We start from the raw sequence: 19,360 nt of genomic DNA, 5'->3' as shown, positions 1-19,360 counted from the left end.
GCGTGGCAAGATGATCCAGATTGAAGGCTTGGAAGCAGGTTGTGTATTTTAAATATGAATGACTTAATATATTTTGTTATTGGTGTGGTATTTTGGGTCATCGGGATCGGGAATGTCATCTCTTAAAAAATAGATGTTTTTTGTCTAATGAGAGTGATCTTTAATTTGGACCTTGGCTGCGTTTAGTGGCTCCAAGGGTGGTTCACAAAAAAGAGCAAGGGAAACCTCAGAAGGATGTAAAAGATGAGGACGATGTTGATGAAGTCCAATCTTTGGCAGAGGAATCGACGGAATTCAAGAAACCACTGTGTGCGGCAGTGGCTAATCCAATCCAGTCTGTTATGAGCAGAAGAGAGATTTACATGTCCTGGAGCGGGAAAAGGAGTTAGTTCTTTCTGCTAATCCTATTTCAATTTCCCTGAAAGATAAGGCAATTGCCTTGCCTGGTCCCATAATCCGTTCAAACTCCTCAGTGGGTATTCAGGATCAGGTCACCAAAATGTTTCCCTCTAATGTAGAGACCGATGGGATAGATGATATTCCAGATTTGAATTTCAAATGAAATGATAAGGATAGTTTTTGCAGGGAGCTGGAACCTGAAGTTGAAGCTTATCCTAATAAGGTAATGCAATTGGACTCCAACTCTAACTCAATTTCTTCTAAAGTTATTTGGGAATATGCAGAACAACAATTTGAAATTTATGAGGATATAGAGATGGAGTTACCTTCGAATAAATTAGTGGAGAAGATATACTTGGAAAAATCCACATTACATACTTGGAAACGAGTAATCTGTAACAAGAAAATTTCAAATTCTGGGGATGTTGATCACTCCAATCTACTTTCATTGAAAAGACTGGTTGTAACTCGTGACCCTCATACTTGCACTGATTTACATTCTCATAAGAAAAAACAAGCCATTAAATCTCCAACTATTTCTTCTACTCTGCTCATTTCTAGGGGTGGCTCTCTGCCTCCCCTTCATACTCCATGAAAATTTTTAGTCTCAAATGTCGAGGGCTAGGGACCCCTGAGGCAGTTCTAGAACTTCACTGTTTAACAATTGAAGAAGGTCCCCAAGTTTTATTTCTTTTTGAATCGAAGCTTGACAAAGGTGGTTTGGCCTATCTGAAGAGAAGGTTGGACTTTACACAAGGAATGGAGGTTCCTCGTTGTGGTTTGGGGGGTGGACTTGCTCTGTTGTGGCATAAGAATATTGATCTTGCTGTGCAAACCTTTTCACCTCGTCATATTGATGCATTTCTGACCAAGGATGGTGTTTAATGGCGTTTTACTGGTTTTTATGGTCACCTAGAGACAGCAAAGAGGGGTGAATCTTGGGACATTCTTCGTCACTTACATTCAGTAGGGAATTTTCCTTGGCTAATTATAGGTGATTTTAACGAAATTTTACATTCTGGTGAATATTGGGGAAATGGTTCACGGCCTTTGTCTCAGATTGCTGAATTCTAACGTGTTGTTAATGATTGTTCCCTCTTAGACTTGGGTTTTGAAGGTCCAAAATTCACTTGGTGTAATAATAGATTCCGAGGCAATCTGGTTTATGTGAGGTTGGATAGAGGGCTGTACAATCAGGAGTGGTTGGATCTTTTTCCCAACTCCAAACTCTTTCATCTTCCTTTTGGTTTTTTTGATCATTTAGCTCTTTTGACTGACATTAAAGGAGCTAAGCCTGTTATTGCTAGAGGACATAAACACAGGTTTTTTCGATTTAAAGCTCTATGGACTAGGATGCCTGAATGCGAAGAGGTTATCAGAAGTAGTTAGGATACTCCTCAGTGGGGCACTCCTATGTATTGTATTTCACATAAAATTAAAGCTGTTCGGGTTGCTTTACTTCATTGGGGAGGTGGGAATGTTAGAAGTCTATTCAAGTCTATTGCTGCTAAAAGAAAGATCCTTTCGATTCTTGAGAGGGATTGTCATGATAACCCCTCGGATTTCTCTAGAATTCAATTGAGGAATGCCACAAGAGCTGAACTTAATGAACTAATCTGCCAAGAAGAGGCATATTGGCATCAACGAGCTAAAGTATATTGGTTACAGTTTGGTGATCGTAATACCAAGTTTTCCCATGGGGTGGCTTCTCAAAGAAGACGTGGCAATGTGATTTCTAAGTTTAAAGATATTAATGGGACTGTTGTTTCTCAACAATCTGATCTAGAAGCTGTTGCAGCCCAATATTTCCAGGATATTTTTACATCAGCCTCTTTTGATTCATTCCAGCAAGTTATCAAACATGTTGACAGGGTAGTTACCTCCGAGATGAACAACTCCCTCCTTGAAGAATTCACAGATAAGGAGGTTAAGACAGCACTATTTCAGATGCATCCTACCAAAGCACCTGTGCCCGATGGTATGAACCCTCTCTTCTTTCAACATTATTGGCACATTGTAGGCTCTAATGTTTCTAGAGCTGTTATTGATTGTCTTAATTCAAGGACTATGTTAAGAAGTACTAATCTTACTCATATCACTTTTACACCTAAAAGGAAAAATCCTGATTCTATGTCTCATTTTCAGCCTATAAGCTTATGTAATGTAATTTTCATGATCATTTCTAAAGTTTTGGCTAACAGAATGAAGAAAAATATGGGGACCATTATCTCTGTTTGTCAGATCGCGTTTGTGCTTGAGAGAGTTATCACGAATAATATTCTAATCTCCTTTGAAATTTTACACTACATGAAGACTAAAAGAAGGGGTAATATGTCACATATGGCCATCAAGCTTGATATGAGTAAGGCATATGAAAAAGTGGAATGAGATTATCTTAAAGCTCTGATGTTGTAGTTGGGGTTTCATCCCCTTTGGGTGGATCTAGTAATGGTGGGAATCACCTCAATATCTTATTCTGTTTTATTGAATGGAGTGGCATCTGGTCATATCTTGCCCTCTAGGGGTCTTCGCCAAAGAGATTCATTATCTCCTTATCTCTTCCTCTTATGCTCTGAGGGTTTTACTGCGTTGATTCGAAAAGCTGCTTAAGCTAACTGTTTCATGGAGTCAGAATCTCTAGGGGTGCTTCTACGATTACTCATTTGCTATTCGCTAATGATAGCCTTCTATTTTGCGATGCTTCCATTGAAGAATGTCAGACTATTAAGGAGATCCTTTATATATATGAGATGGCCTCTGGACAGAAAGTGAATTGTGAAAAAACCTTCATTTTCTTTAGCAAGAATACTTCTATGGAGAGGAGGGAGGAAATCAAAGTGTTTTTAAATGCTACTTCCTTAGTACCTTTTGAGAAATATCTTGGGCTTCCTCCTATTATTGGTAGGGGTAAGAAACAGGCTTTTGTTGATATCAAACTCAAGATTCAATCCAAACTTAGTGGCTAGAAAGGCAAAATACTTTCTCAAGGAGGGAGAGAAGTTCTGATCAAGTCCGTCGCTCAAGCAATCTCGGTATATGCTATGAATTGCTTTATGTTACCTGCTGGATTTTGCAATGAAATCAACTCTATGATAGGGCAATTCTGGTGGGGCCAAAAGCAGGAGGAAAAGAAGCTTCATTGGCTTAGTTGGAAACAACTTTGTTTCTCTAAAAAGGATGGTGGGTTGGGTTTTCGTGATTTGCGAAGTTTTAATCTGGCCTTACTCACTAAACAGGGGTGGAAACTTCTACATTGTCAAGATTCTCTGTTTTACAAAGTGTTTGAGTCCGAGTACTTCTCAGATGGTTCATTCTTGGATGCGCCAATCCCATCTCATTCTTCTTATGCTTGGAGGAGTATTGCTCAGAGTCAGACTCTTTTGATTCAAGGAAGTAGATGGAGGGTGGGGAATGGTACTAAGATCAATATATGGCAAGATAAGTGGCTGCCTATGGCCTTCAATCAGAAAGTCATTTCACCACGAACTATTCTTCCAGCAGAAGCTAGAGTTGCAGATCTAATTTACACATCTTCCTTTCAGCCTAGATGGAAAGGGTCCTTGATTGATTCTGTTTTCTATCCCTTTGAAGCTGACATCATTAAATCTATCCCCTTAAATTTCAAACTGCCTCCAGACTCGCTGATTTGGACAAAAAATAAGGCTGGAAACTTCACAGTTCGTAGTGCTTATTTTCTTTGAAGGGAGTTGGAGAATGCTTCCTATGGCAACTTGGCATCTTCTTCACATTCAAGTTGCAGGCATTCTTATTGGAATAACATCTGGTCTTCCTTGATTCCTCTGAAGATCAAATCCTTCATTTGGAGAGCTTGTACAAACAGTCTTCCTCTTTGTACTTAGCTTTTTGATAAACATATATCTAGCTCTTAATCCTGTGTGCTTTGCTTAGATGTAGCGGAATCGTGTAGTCATCTCCTCTGGGAATGTTCCTTTGCTCGAGCCATTTGGTTTCAATCTCCTTTTAGGAACTCTTTTGTTTTTCCCTTGCACACCTAGTTTATGGATATCATGAATGCTGCCTTACATAAGTTGCACTCTCCGGAATTTGAAATTTTGTGTGTAGCGCTTTGGATGATACGGACCTGTCGAAACAAATTCATCTTTGAAAACAAAACTCCCTGTTCAAATGGGTTGTGGTCTCGAGCTTCAGTGTATGTGATGGAGTTCTTGGAGGTTAATAAGACTGGATTAGCAGTACCGATAGCACCTAACAAAAAATGGTCTCCTCCTCTTTCTGATTCAGTTTTCAAACTAAACCTTGCTCTCTCACAGTCTTGGTCTAAAGCTTCAATTGGTGTGGGTTTCTAACTTGTAATTCAAAGGGGGAAGTGTTGGCAGCATCATGTAAGCATGTCAGGAAGGAGTTGCACTCTCTGTGGACAGCAACTGCTGTCATGCGTAAGACCCTTGTGTTTTGTCTAAACACTTGCTTTTCCAAGGTCATTGTTGAGAGTAATTTTGCTGTGCTGGTGGACTTCATTAATTCAGATAGAATCTGCACTCTAGAAGTGGCTTGGATTTTGGAGGATATTAAGCTTATATGTGAACAATTTGTTAGTATATCCTTTGTTTCTGTTCCTTTAAAATGTAATCGTGCTGCTCTAGCTTTAGCTAGTGCTGCAAAAGAGAATGAGGAGGCTATTATTAGTTAGAAGAATGCCTCTCCTTTCTCTTTCCCATTGTACAGCGTGATATTAATTGAATAAAGTCTACTATCGTTTCGGCTCAAAAAAAAAATGTTAAGACACTAATGAACATCTTCTTCTTCTTCTTCTTCTTCTTCTTTTTTGTAGATTGAGTGGGATTTGATCTCAGATACTTTGTTTAATAACAATAAATTTTATCAATTGAGCTAGTTATACCTTGCAAAGTTTAAGATTAAAACATTTAAAATAAACAATTTTGATTATAATTCGTATTACACCCTGCAAAAACACAAAACGATATAAAGATATAGTGGCCAAGATTGAGTTGATGATGAATGAGACTAAGAAAGAAAAGCTGGTGAGGTAATGGACATTATCAAGAATGCAAAGAAAGATGAGGATGGTTTCACGGGAACTTCTGTCAAAGCCATTGATGAATTCTTCAATGTTGCTATATTATGTAGAGAGAAAAAGGCAACAACCTAGCAGAATGGTAATCTCTATTACTGATAATGGAAAAAATATTTTCATCAATACACTTGGTTATAAAATGAAAAATTTGTATTTTTATTATGATAATTTCTAATTAAATTTAACATGTGGGTTAAGGAATGTGCATGTTATTTTCACATAGACCCATCACTTTTTTCACCACTCACAAGTAGCCACATCATGTAACTATGAAAATTAGTGCGTAAATGGTTGTATTCATAGAATTTTTTCTATCTATTACTAGTAAAAAAATTTATTATTACATGTCTTTTAGAGATGAATAACTATTCCTCAGTTTAAAAAATAATTATCCCGATATTCATAATAATACGTAATCTTCGGACTAAAAATCCAATCAAACAATTGATTAGCTATTCCACATTAATAAATATTCTATTACATTGGAAGTATTAATTTCCCTTTGAAAAGAAAAATGAAGAAAATAATTATATATATTAAAAAAAAGAGTATTTAGATATCTTTTACATTGGGCACGATTTTTCTATTCACTAAAAAAAGGTCTTATGTCACTTAATAAGGACCCGGTTTCGAATCTCGAAAAAAACACATGCATAATCCCAGCTGATGCTGAGAGCACAAACTCTCTTCCCTTCCACCTTATCCTCAATCTCTTATGGCTTCTTTTTCCCTCAACCCCATTTCAGAAAACTCATCTACTACACCACTTTGCCTTGCTACTGACTTAATACTTTATCCATGGTGTTCTGATATTGCTCATGATCAAGTTTGGTACTATATTTCATGCCTTGTTTTCTGTAGTTGGACCTTTTGGCTACGCATGTTACTTCTCGATTTGTATGATGAAAATTCACACTGCCTGCTTTCCCAGAAGCAAATACAAATTCAAGTCTCATAAAACCCAGAGAGGAGATAGATTTATTTCCAAGGCCACTCCCGGAGAAACTCATAAAACCCAAAAATATTTAGTTTATTGGAAGGATAAAATCCAATATCGCTGGAAGGGTTGCTATGGCCCAAATTTGCTGGTCTCAAAGCATTCATTGCTAATTTGTGGGCTCTAGATATAACTCACTTTGAAACCCTCTTATGTAGGACCTACCTCAGCTTAAACTTCCTCAGGCCCAAATGTTCATCTCAAATCTTGAACTCCCTAACTCAAAAATAAATAAATCTTGGTCAATCCAAGTGATGATATGTCAATTACCAATAGTGGGTTCCAGTTAATTTAACTGATAAAATCTCTGATAGATAAGAGATCTAGGGTTTAATCACTGTCTACACCAAAAACTGATTGATATCTTGATCTAATAATAAAGAATTATCATTAGGAGCGAACACTATAGATTGAAATTATCTAAAAGAAAAAAAATTATCAATAGGCCCGCACGAATTTTTTTTTTAAAGGGTTTGTGTGGCTTCAAATGAGAATCAAAAATAATTTTTTTGGTTTTTGTTTCGGCCTTTTTGATTAAAAAAACAAAAAACAAAATTAGCCTTTTGAAAATAAGCTGGCTTTTAATTTTTTATCACACATTTAATATAAATGCTATAAAAAAAACTATATCTTTTAATATATACTATGTAAATAAACTACTGGAAACTATAAAATACCAAATTAGACACTTAATGTTAGAGTTTCAGTCGTTATAATCACGAGCTACTACTACAAAAGTTAAGCCTTTTTATAGTAGTACTTTGGTTATGTAATATTATAATTAAGTCTGTTTAAAAAATTCTATATACTACTTTCGTGTTCGTGTGTTCTAATAAGTATTATTGTTTCCTAAAAAAGAATAAAATATGATAATTAAACAAAGATATTAGATAAGATAAGGTGCGTAGGTTAACAAATTTTGGAAATTGATTTGATAAACTTTTTTTGAGAAGATGGTTTGGTCAACTGAAATGAAAGGGACTAATTAAAACTAATTTAGAGAAAAACTCTTCAAACTTCTCATGTATTTTTCTTTTTTGGGTGTGAATTTTGAAAATCTAAACGTTAAATTTCATGTTCCTTATGTTCTAAACATGTGTATCAAATTTTGTTCAAATCGGATGTTATTTACTATTTAATCAATTAACTTATTTTTTCTATACAACTTTAGATCACAAAAACTTGAAATTATAACATTTATTTGATGACATAGCAATTAATCTCTGATCTTCTTGAAATGTTGTAAGTATTAAGGATGTAATAATAACATGCAATCTAACGGTTAGATTTTCAGAATTTACACTCAATATAAAGATATATAATGAATTTGTAAGGTTTCTCTCCAAACTAGTTTGGAGAGAAACTTTGTTCATTAAATATTACATTGCGTTGATTCTAATGCATGATCATTTTGGGAAAATAAATTAAATAAATTAAGGAGCATGATCGCTGTATACTCCCAATGTTCACAGACCATTCGCAAGGTGTAGACATTAGTGGGAATTATTTATATATTTTACATGTCTTCGAGACTATTATTATTATTATTATTATCGTCCTTCGGATCCAAGCCATTTTGTTTCATACTTTTAGGGTGCGTTTGTTTCGACAGTAAAGCAATTCCGGAAAATGTTTTCAAGAAAAGAAAATATTTTCCGGAAAGGAAAATATTTTTAGGTGTTTGGTGGCATTTTAAAAAATACTTTGGAAAATATTTTCAGGTGTTTGGTTGTGATCTTGAAAATATTATAGAAAATACATTTTTTACTTGATGCTCACATTTTCTCAACTTCCAATCAAATATTTATCATCATTTCTCAGTAAAATCACAAAACAAACAAAACCCAAAAAAAAAAAATCCTAAAATCCGAGAGAGAAGCGGCGCGATCGCGAAGGAGGAGGCGCGATCAAGGATCGCGAAGGCAGCGCGATCAAGGATCCTGGGGTGCGACGGCGCAATCGCGAAGGCTGGGGTGCGTCGGCGCGATCGCGAGGGCTGGGTGCGTCGGCGCGATCGCGATGCTGGGGTGCGCTATCGCGATCGGTGCTGGGGTGCGACTGCGCAAGATCGCAGTGCCAGGGTGCAACGGCGCGATCTCGCGGTGGGTGTGGCGGTGCTCGTCGGACGGGGGTGAAGATCGGACCGGCTTGAGGCTGCGTTTGTTGCTTGACTGGAGCTGTGTTTCTGGAGCTTGACTTGAGGCAGCGAGAACGCGAGGGGAAAATGAGGGCTGAATTCAATTGAAGGTAAAATACAAGTGGAAAAGGATTTCCGGGTCAGACAAAGGCATTTACGGTCAACTGTTTCCTATTTTCCATTTGACCAAATTTTCAGCCCGTGCCAAACATCCGAAAACGCGGAAAATCATTTCCTGAAACCGTTTACCGTCGAAACAAACGGAGCCTTATTCATCTCAATTTGAAACCAGCTACAACCCAACCAAGTCCCAAAGAGTCAAAGACTTTCCAACAACCCAAACATTAGAGTAGCCACCTACCAAAACTAGTATGTCCCATCAGCAAGGCCTGAAAATTAAAGAGTTGAGGAATTTTATGTATGTTTACTTTCTTTATGTCTTAGTAGTAGCTCCCTAACTGGAATTATCTTCCCTTTTTTTTTCTTTTTTTTTGCAAATTACAACTTAATGATTTGGTGAAAATTTAAGTGGCTTATCTGTAATTACTTTACTCACTTGAAAATAGTTCAATTAGATTTTCTTAACCTACCTATATTAAAAACATAGTTAAATATGTAATTTTACTTTATTTTTATGTTTCTCTCTTCCAAAAACACAAAAAATACATAAAAATACAAAATCAAATAAAATAAAAAAGAATCCAATAGAATACTTGCGTCATTGGATTTCAAACCATAGGTAGGTAACTTAAATTTCGGTCAAACCTTAGGTGGGTAAAGTGTCAAATTTTAAACCACAGATCTACAGGTACAACTTAAATTTCGGTCAAACTACACGTGCATAAATTGTAATTTGTCCTTTTTCTTTAAGTGGTTTTATTGGCGTACGTCCTTAGGAATTAATAAACCATTTTTTAAAAAAAAATTATTGAAAATTTTTTTAAAAAAAAGTGACTATTTTTTTATAATTTTTTCAATTTTTTTTAAAATTTTTCTAAAATAAATTTTAAAAAGGTATACATTAACCCGACTTTTTTAAAAAAAAACTCAAGAATATATACCATAGCACATATTTTTCATTAAAAACTATTTTAGAAAACGTCATACAATACAAGCCTATATAAAGTAAATAATCCAAGCCAACTTTAATAAATTAATAAGATAAAGATTAGATGTAAATTCTCTTTATAATTGCTTTGACTCATCAAATCTATTGTAACTTGTAAGAAAGAAGCCTAGCAGATTAGCAACGTTACTCACTTCAAAGCCTCAAAACGTTTGAGTTTATTAAAAGAAAATATTTAATAAGGAAAGACCTCAGGTGGAGAAATTATTAGGTGCCACCAACGTTTGTAAAACTAATTAATTAGCATTGATTTAGCCAGCTCACGATTTGTACATTATGGGTCCGTTTAGATAAAACTTGTTTTTAGATAAACCTTATTTTGCTAAAAATTGAAGATTGAAAACTAAAAATACTGTAGCAAAATAATTTTTAAATGTATGAATAGTATCGTAGGACCCATTTTTAATATTTTTCTGAATAAAATGCTTGTGGGTCTCATAAACAGTGTTGAACAGTGCACTATGTCAGAGAAAATCTGAAACGCGTGAACACTGCATGGGTAGAAAAGTCAAATTTTACAGCTTAAAAAAAAAAAAATGAAAACGCAAATGTAGTAGACATTGACGCAGATCCAAACAGATACATACATATATATATATATATATATATATCTTTGAGATATTATGCATATATGCATTTAAGATATTTGCAAATATAGAATTAAAGATTTCATTTAAATAACTTGTACAGGACGTTATTCGTCCGCGGGCCCAATACTCACTAAAACCCATCACAACAATGCCACATACACGAGGCCCACGACTCGCGGGGATTCGAGCTCTAGTACTATCATGTTTGAGATCACATGTGTAACCGGGCCTACGAGCACCGTCCGGATGATCCTCGGCACCTAATTCGAAATTAGGAAAGCACCGATGACACGCTGTTTGTTCGGGAAATTTGACCGCCAAAAAGGTCGGGTCCCCGTAAGTCCAGTAGAAAGCTTTGGGAACATCCCTGCCAAATAGTACAGCCAACAGTAGAACCAATTCCAATGTCACTCTCACTTCCTCCCACTCCCAACTAGACCCCCACTTATGGGTAATAGTATTGGACCCCTCCTTCCACCCACCAGGGGAATAATCATGACCGTTCCACTAAGTTTGGCTATAAATAGGCAGGGAAGATTCAGTTGAAGGGGCTGGCGATTCTGGAGCGAAGAGACTAGAGAGGAGAGGTGATCATCCTGGAAAAAGAGGGGGGAGCTTGGGTGAAAAAGAAGGGAAACTTGGGAAGCGGAGTTGCCGAGCATAGCATCACCCATTGTAAGAAATCTAAAAGCCCACCATACAAATAGATTGTGAGCCCAAATACATCTTAGGCCCAATAACCATATTTGGGTACGCACATAACTATTTGATGATCAATAATTAAAATAGATATTAATAATATTAAAAAAATAATCCAACTACTTTTAGGACAGTGTTTATTACAAAATGTATGCAAACGCATACTACCCAAAACAATTCAATTTTCTTATTGATTTATAGATTTTAGTGTGTATTTGGCTTTAAATTAAAAGGCCAGCTTATTTTACTATTTAACTTATTTTTATTACTATTTATGGATTCCACTACACTTTTTGATACTATTTGTGGGGAATAAAAGGACCTAAGTAAGTATTTGGGTCTTGGGTTTTATTGATGGGCGCTAGTTCATTTTAGACTAAAAGCCTCTAGAGCTGCAGGTCGGCCCATAGGTCGAGAGTCCAAGAATTCGTCCGTGGACGAATCTCTCCTTGGAAAGACCCGCGAAGACCCTGGGATTCGCCAAAAAGATTAAAGCAGTGTTCTGGACAAACTGTTGGTTAAGAGGGGGATCTAAATACCCTTTAGACACCACGGAGTGAAAGAAATATCTTAGACAAAGGCTGCTACCTCCACATTAAAGACCCTGCACCTACCTCCCTGGCCGCATTAATGGGGAAATGACCCCTGAATAGTAGAGGTCAGCCTTCTTGCTATCATTTGAAGACTTCTAGAGGGTGGTGGATGGGACAGGTGTCTAATAGGGTGATTTGTGTTACACGTGGATAAAAAGGGAAGAAGAAGAAGTATTCAAAGAGGGAAGAGAGTAAAGAAAAAGGGTGGCTAAAAAAACACTAAGAACTGTACCCTTTGAAAGAAAACAAAGAGAAATAATACATAAATCGTCCTCGGCTTAAGTCTGAGGAGGTTCATTTGCCTTATTCGTCCGTTGTTTGCAAATATTGTAACATTCTAGCCTGTTCATCAAACTTCGAATATCACTAAACTAGATTGCGAGCCCACACTCTACAAATTTCATTGTTTAAGGCTCATTGGGCCTGAGCCCACGTGTGTTTTTGGGTCCAGGCGCAATTGTGCAATTACAATTGGCACCATCTGTGAGGATCTAGTGTTAAAGGAACTGGAACACCATGGCAAGCTTAGGCTCACACCATGCAAAATCTCAGGGATCGCAACCTGAAGATCTTTTCGAACGTCTTGAGCACCGGAGGGATCGAGAGGGAAGCGTCCACACTGTATATCATGGCGCGAGTCATACCCACGGTGGAGACAGTACCACCCATGAAGATGGTGCCAAAGCCATGCAGAAGGAGATTAATCATCTTAAGAGGAAGCTACGCCACGTCAGACGGAGGCATTCGCCATCCTCATCTAGTCCTTCTTCAGGGAGATCCCGGGGAAGTAGTTACAGTTCAAGGTCATGGTCGCCCCCCAACAAAACATCCTCTTGTGAAAAGAATGGCCCACCAGGTCATAGGCATAGGAAGCTCCCCTCTAGGGGCTTAGGAAACGATGCTATGAGCCGGGCGTTGCACCAACTCTCTAAATCACCATTCTCACGAACGATTGAGAATGGAAGACTCCCCAGAAGGTTCACCCAGCCCACCTTTACCATTTATAACGGCCGGACCGACCCGGTGGAACATGTGAGCCACTTTAACCAGAGAATGGCAGCGCATTCTCATAATGAGACTCTGATGTGCAAAGTCTTCCCTTTTAGCTTAGGACCTGTTGCTATGAGGTGGTTCAACGGTCTTAAATTTGGGTCTGTAGGTTCGTTCGAGGAACTGACTAGAGCATTCGCGTCACGATTTATTACATGCAGCAGAGTTCCTCGACCGTTAGACTCGCTGTTGTCTATGGCTATGAAGGAGGGCGAGACGTTGAAAGCATACTCCGACAGGTATTGGGAGATGTTCAACGAGATAAACGGTGATTTTGACAAGGTGGCGATCAATACTTTTAAAGTAGGTCTTCCAACCGATCATGACTTGAGGAAGTCCTTGACCAAGAAACCCGTACGGAGTGTACGTCACCTCATGGACCGTATTGACGAATACAAAAGGGTCGAGGAAGACCAACAGCAGGGGAAGGGTAAGGCGAAGGTTATCCCGCAAGAGAGAAGGGATTTCAAGTCAGACAGATATCACAACAACAAGCCCAGAAGATATTACTCTGGACAGTCTGGCTCGGCAGCACCTCAGACTGTTAATACTGTATTCCGAGAACTGGTGCACCAGCTACTGGAGAAGGTCCGTAAGGAACCCTACTTCAGATGGCCTAGTAAGATAGCGGGGGATCCTGCCAGGAGGAATCAGAATCTCTTTTGTCAGTACCATCAAGACGTGGGTCATACTACCGAGAACTGTCAAACCCTCTGAAACCACTTGGAGTAGCTTGTTAGCAAAGGAAAATTAAAGCAGCACTTGTACAAACCTAGCGGACAGGGCAGTCAGTCTGGCTCGAATAATCAGAGGAATAATTCGTCACGGCCTTCTTTGGGAATGATCAACGTTATCTTCGCTGCGCCTGGCAGGACTGGCTCATGTCCCACTAGGGTGATGGCAGTTTCACACTCCCAAGCCGAGAAGTGGGGCTCCAGGCCGAAGAGATTGAAGCTGAGTGTGCCCGTCTTGGGATTTTCAGAGGAAGATAAGGTTGGGACCATCCAATCTCATGACGACGCCCTAGTGGTCACTCTAAAGATAGGGAATTATGATGTGAAAAGGGTCATGATTGATCAAGGCAGCGGCGCGGATATCATGTATCCTGACTTGTTTAAGGGGCTGAAGTTGAAATTGGAAGACCTCACCCCTTACGACTCGCCGTTAATAAGTTTTGAAGGGAAGGCCGTTATACCAAAGGGACAGATTTGGTTGCCCGTGCAATCTGGCTCGGAGATGGTTGAGGTGGATTTTATTGTGGTCGATGCGTATTCCCCATACATAGCCATCCTCGCTTGGCCCTAGCTGCACGCTCTGGGGGCTGTTTCCTCCACCTTGCATGTTAAGGTTAAGTTCCCTTCGGGGGAGTGCATTGAAGAGATTCTCGGCAGCTAATTGATGGCCAGGCAATGCATATTGATCGCAGTGCTGCATCAGACCGAAGCGCAGTCCTCGACCTCGGCTGTGAAAGACTTATAGCAATTAACGACTCTGGACGCGCCCGACGTGGTGACAGCAGAGGAGGCCATATGCGAAGACTTGGAGAAGTTTCTAATATCAGATGATCCTGAAAGGTTCTTCCAGGTTGGGGTATGTTTACCACACCAAGAGAAGATGGAATTGGTGGAGTTTCTAAAGAACAACATTGATGTTTTTGCCTGGGACCCCTATGAGGCTCCGGGTGTTGATCCAAGCTTCATTTGTCATCATTTGAACATCAATCTTGCTATTCCTCCTAGAAGGCAGCCCCCTCGGCGTTCTTCCAGGGAGCACTCCGAAGCTGTTAAAGAAGAGGTGCTCAAGCTCAAGAGGGCCGGGGCTATTAAGGAAGTTTTGTACCCGGAGTGGTTGGCACACACGGTTGTGGTCAAGAAGAAAAATAAAAAATGGCGGGTATATGTAGACTTCACAAATTTAAACAAAGCATGCCCAAAGGACTCGTTCCCGATGCCACGCATCGACCAGCTAGTGGACGCCACCGTCAGACATCCTCGGATGAGTTTTTTGGATGCCTTCCAAGGTTATCACCAAATTCCACTAGCGGCAGAAGATCAGGAGAAAACTGCCTTTATTACTCCAATAGGAAATTATCACTATAAAGTGATGCCGTTCGGGTTGAAGAATGCTGGGGCTACTTACCAAAGGATGATGACCAGAATATTTGAATTGCAGCTTGGAAAGACCATTGAGATATATGTGGATGACATGGTAGTGAAGAGTAAGACGATATCTGCGCATGTGAAAGATTTGGACGATACTTTTCAGGTACTTAGAAAGTACAGGTTGCGTCTTAATACCTCGAAGTGTTCTTTTGGTGTGAGTTCTAGTAAGTTCTTGGGTTATATGGTTACTCATAGAGGGATAGAAGTGAATCCGGCACAGGTCAGAGCCATTCAAACCTTACAGCCACCTCGGAATCCAAAGGAAGTTCAGAAATTAACCGGAATGATCGCTGCTCTTAACAGGTTCATCTCACGGTCAGCTAACCGATACATGCCTTTCTTCCAACTGTTGAATAAGTGGAAGGGATTCCAATGGTCCGAGGAGTGCGTTGTAGCCTTCCAAACACTAAGGAATATCTATCCCGGTCACCCATTATGTCTCGGCCTGATGTAGATGAGGTCCTATTTGCGTATCTGGCAGTGGCCGTCCATGCGGTCAGCCTGGTCCTCATAAGGGACGACGTCGAGGTGCGTTACCTACTTTTGGAGAAAGCACTTCTAGCCGTAGTTCATGCCACACGGAGGCTTCCTCATTATTTCCAGTTCCACACCGTTGTAGTTTTGACCCAACTGCCTCTCAAGTCAGTGTTGCGTAGTGCCGATTACTCTGGAAGGGTGGCTAAATGGGGAACTATTTTGGAGCCTTTGACATCAAATACATGCCACGTACCTCGGTGAAGGGTCAGGTTCTTGCAGATTTGGTGGCAGAGTTTGCTAAACCATTGTTGGAAGAAATTTTGAAGGAATCACACATGGATGAGAAATCAGTTGGCATGATTACGAACGAAAGACCTTTGACTTGGAACGTATCCATTGATGGCGCAGCTAACCAGAGAGGGTCTGGCATCGGACTCGTCCTAGTATCCCCCAAAGGGATTGTCTTCGAAAAATCCCTAAGGTTGGCGTTCTCAGGTACTAATAATGAGGCCGAGTACGAAGCAGTCTTGGTCGGCATGAACATGATACATAGGATAGGCGGAAAGGAAGTTCACATGCTCTCGGATTCTCAGTTAGTGGTTGGCTAGGTGACGGGGATCATGGAGGCTAGGGACCCAAGAATGCAAGAATACTTGACCCAGGTCAAATGTTTACAATCTAAATTCGATTCATTTATCTTGTCTCACGTTTCTAGAAGTGGAAATACACATGCAGACTCTTTGGCTACCTTAGCGACGTCCTCAGCTCAGGGTTTGCCTAGGATTATCCTTGTCGAAGATTTGCTAGCGCCAGCTCTTACCACTGTTGGTTCAGCCCGGATCCATTTAATAAGCCTGGACCTAGTTGGATCGACCCTGTGATATCTTTTCTGAAAAATGATGTTCTCCCGGAGGACAAGTCTGAAGCAGACAAGATCCGTCGAAAGGCACCGCGTTTCTGGTTGTTCGAAGATCAGAAATTGTATAACTGGTCCTTCTCCGGACCATATTTGTTATGCGTGCACCCCGAATCAACGGAGGCGCTTTTGGAAGAACTGCATGAGGGAATTTGTGGGAGCCATACTGGGGGAAGGTCCCTAACTCATAGGGCTCTGACTCAAGGATATTGGTGGCCCAATATGCAAAGAGAAGCTCAGGACTATGCAAGAAAGTGTGACCAATGCCAGAGGTTTGCTCCTAACATCCATCAGCCTGAAGGAGTCCTTTACTCTCTCTCCAGTCCTTGGCCTTTCGCTCAATGGGGATTAGACATAGTAGGACCATTTCTGAGGGCTGTAGGAAACAAAAGGTGGCTGCTTGTGGGGACCGACTACTTCACCAAATGGGTAGAGGCTGAGCCCTTGGCAAATATTAGGGACATCGATTCCAAGAAGTTCATTTGGAGAAACATCATCACTAGATTTGGGGTACCACATACACTCATTTCGGACAATGGCGTTCAATTTGATAGTAGAGCTTTTAGGAAATATTATGGTGACATGGGCATCATAAATAGATACTCCACTCCAGCTTATCCTCAGGGAAACGGGTAAGCCGAGGCCGTTAACAAGGTTATAGTTAGTGGACTCAAGAAAAGACTGGACGATGCAAAGGGCAGATGGGTAGAAGAACTACCACACGTTCTATGGACGTATCAAACTACGCTGCGTAGATCCACAGGAGAAATGCCATTCTCTATGACTTATGGGGCCGAGGCAGTGATACCTTTAGGGTCTGGTTTCCCCACACTAAGGACGAGTACTTTTAGCCTAGAGAACAACAACAGCCTCCTGGAGAAGAGCCTAGATTTAGTTGAAGAACGACGAGAGATAGCTATGGTCCAAATGGCTTATTATCAGCAGAAGCTCAAACGAGGGTATGATGCCCATGTGAAGCTCAGGCCACTTGCGCCTGGGGATTTGGTTCTGAGAAAAGTTGTAGGTACTGCTAGAAACCCCGCTTGGGGTAAACTAGGACCGAACTGGGAATGACCATATTGGATTATTTTTGTAGCAGGCATAGGGTCATTTCGACTAGCTGATCTAGATGAAAAAGTTGTACAACGCTCGTGGAATGTAAACAACCTTCGAAGGTATTATTATTAATAAAAGGCACTTTTGTCGTTTGTGGTTTAAATTATAAATGTATATGGGCATATCAATTACAACTCTCAAAATATCAAACAGAAACTTAGTAATGCATGGTCCTCGGACCACATACCTTGTGGAAATTGATATGTTCTAAAATATCAAACAGAAACTTGGTAATGCATGGTCCTCGGACCACATACCTTGTGGAAATTGATATGTTCTAAAATATCAAATAGAAACTTGGTAATGCATGGTCCTCGGACCACATACCTTGTGGAAATTGATATGTTCTAAAATATCAAACAGAAACTTGGTACTGCATGGTCCTCGGACCACATACCTTGTGAAAATTGATATGTTCTAAAATATCAAATAGAAACTTGGTAATGCATGGTCCTCGGACCACATACCTTGTGGAAATTGATATGTTCTAAAATATCAAACAGAAACTTGGTAATGCATGGTCCTCGGACCACATACCTTGTGGAAATTGATATGTTCTAAAATATCAAACAGAAACTTGGTATTGCATGGTCCTCGGACCACATACCTTGTGAAAATTGATATGTTCTAAAATATCAAACAAAAACTTGGTACTGTATGGTCCTCGGACCACATACCTTGTGGAAATTGATATGTTCTAAAATATCAAACAAAAACTTGGTAGTGCATGGTCCTCGCACCACATACCTTGTAGAAATTAATATATTACTAAGTGTCAAATAGAAATTTGGTAATGCATTGTCCCCGGACCACATACCTTATAGAAATTGACGCCTTATCATTTGTTAAACAGAACCTTAGTTATACCGAGTCAACAGGCCTTCTACTCTGGGGAAATTAACATCTTAAATTACTATTACTAAATGTCAAACACAAATTTGGTTAAGTACGGTCCTCGGACCACATACTTTGTGGAAATTGATGTCTTATCATTTATTAAACAGAACCATGGTTGAATAGAATTTTAAGTTATACATCTCCAAGTATCAAGCAGGAATTTGGTAAGGTAGGGTTGTCGGATCCACACTTTACTAGAATTAGCGTTCTAGGTTACAAATTCTAAGTATCATATCGGTTTGCAAAATGTGGCACTATTTGCCATCTAAACCAAGTTTGTTTTTGGCAAGTTCTTAAATACTTTACTTTTCAAATTTTTGCAAAGGTTAAATTAGCCTGTCACGCGTTCGTTATTACTTCGTGCTTGATATGCTCCTAAGATGTAGTTTGAGAAGAATTCTTGTGATAAGCACAAAGATAAAATAAATACAAGTCAAATGAAAATCAAACGAGACTGTCTTTCATTAATTGTTCTGACATACATTACATGCAAAGTCTTAATTACAAAGAGAAAGAAGCCCTAGGATTGGCCCTAATCTTTTGGAGGGGGGTCTTGCTGGCAAGTGCTGTTAGCTTCAGTGTTTTTCAACTCCAACTTAAAGGAAGACAGAACTTGTTTTCCTCTGTCTGCTGTAGTTGTTGGAGGGACGATGGGCTCCACACTTTGAATTGGGTCCTTCTCGGCACCCCCATACCCTTCCTTCTCTTTATTGAAACCTGAAGGTTCTGTAGGATCCGGAATGGGTTCTGGGATCACAGGAGGGAGAGCAGAAGGAGCTGTCTCAGGGGCAGGTGCGACAGCAGGAGCCTCTTCTATCTCATGTATGTCAAGGGGAAGCCAAACGTTCTCGGGCTTCCTCAGCTCGGAAGTTGAAGGAACCCCTGCTACGTTTAGGGCTTCGCCCCAGACCTGCTGACAGTATTCTCGACACAAGGCCGCGAACGCCTCTGTCAGCTGGTCTTGTGTCGTCGTCACCCCTTCCTAGTAGCTAGCCTTCTTCGCAGCCTCTAGTGAATCTATGAAGGTGCGAGCTTCCTTCTTCATATGCGTAAGCTCCTTCTCCAAGTCAGAGCGTTCCTTCTGCGCTTTGGAGAGCTCATCATCCTTTTGATGAAGAAGCTTG

This window comes from Castanea sativa, chromosome 8 (assembly GCF_040712315.1).
Source record: "Castanea sativa cultivar Marrone di Chiusa Pesio chromosome 8, ASM4071231v1".
Taxonomy (NCBI): Eukaryota; Viridiplantae; Streptophyta; class Magnoliopsida; order Fagales; family Fagaceae; genus Castanea; species Castanea sativa.
Note: the sequence above shows the minus strand (reverse complement) of the source record.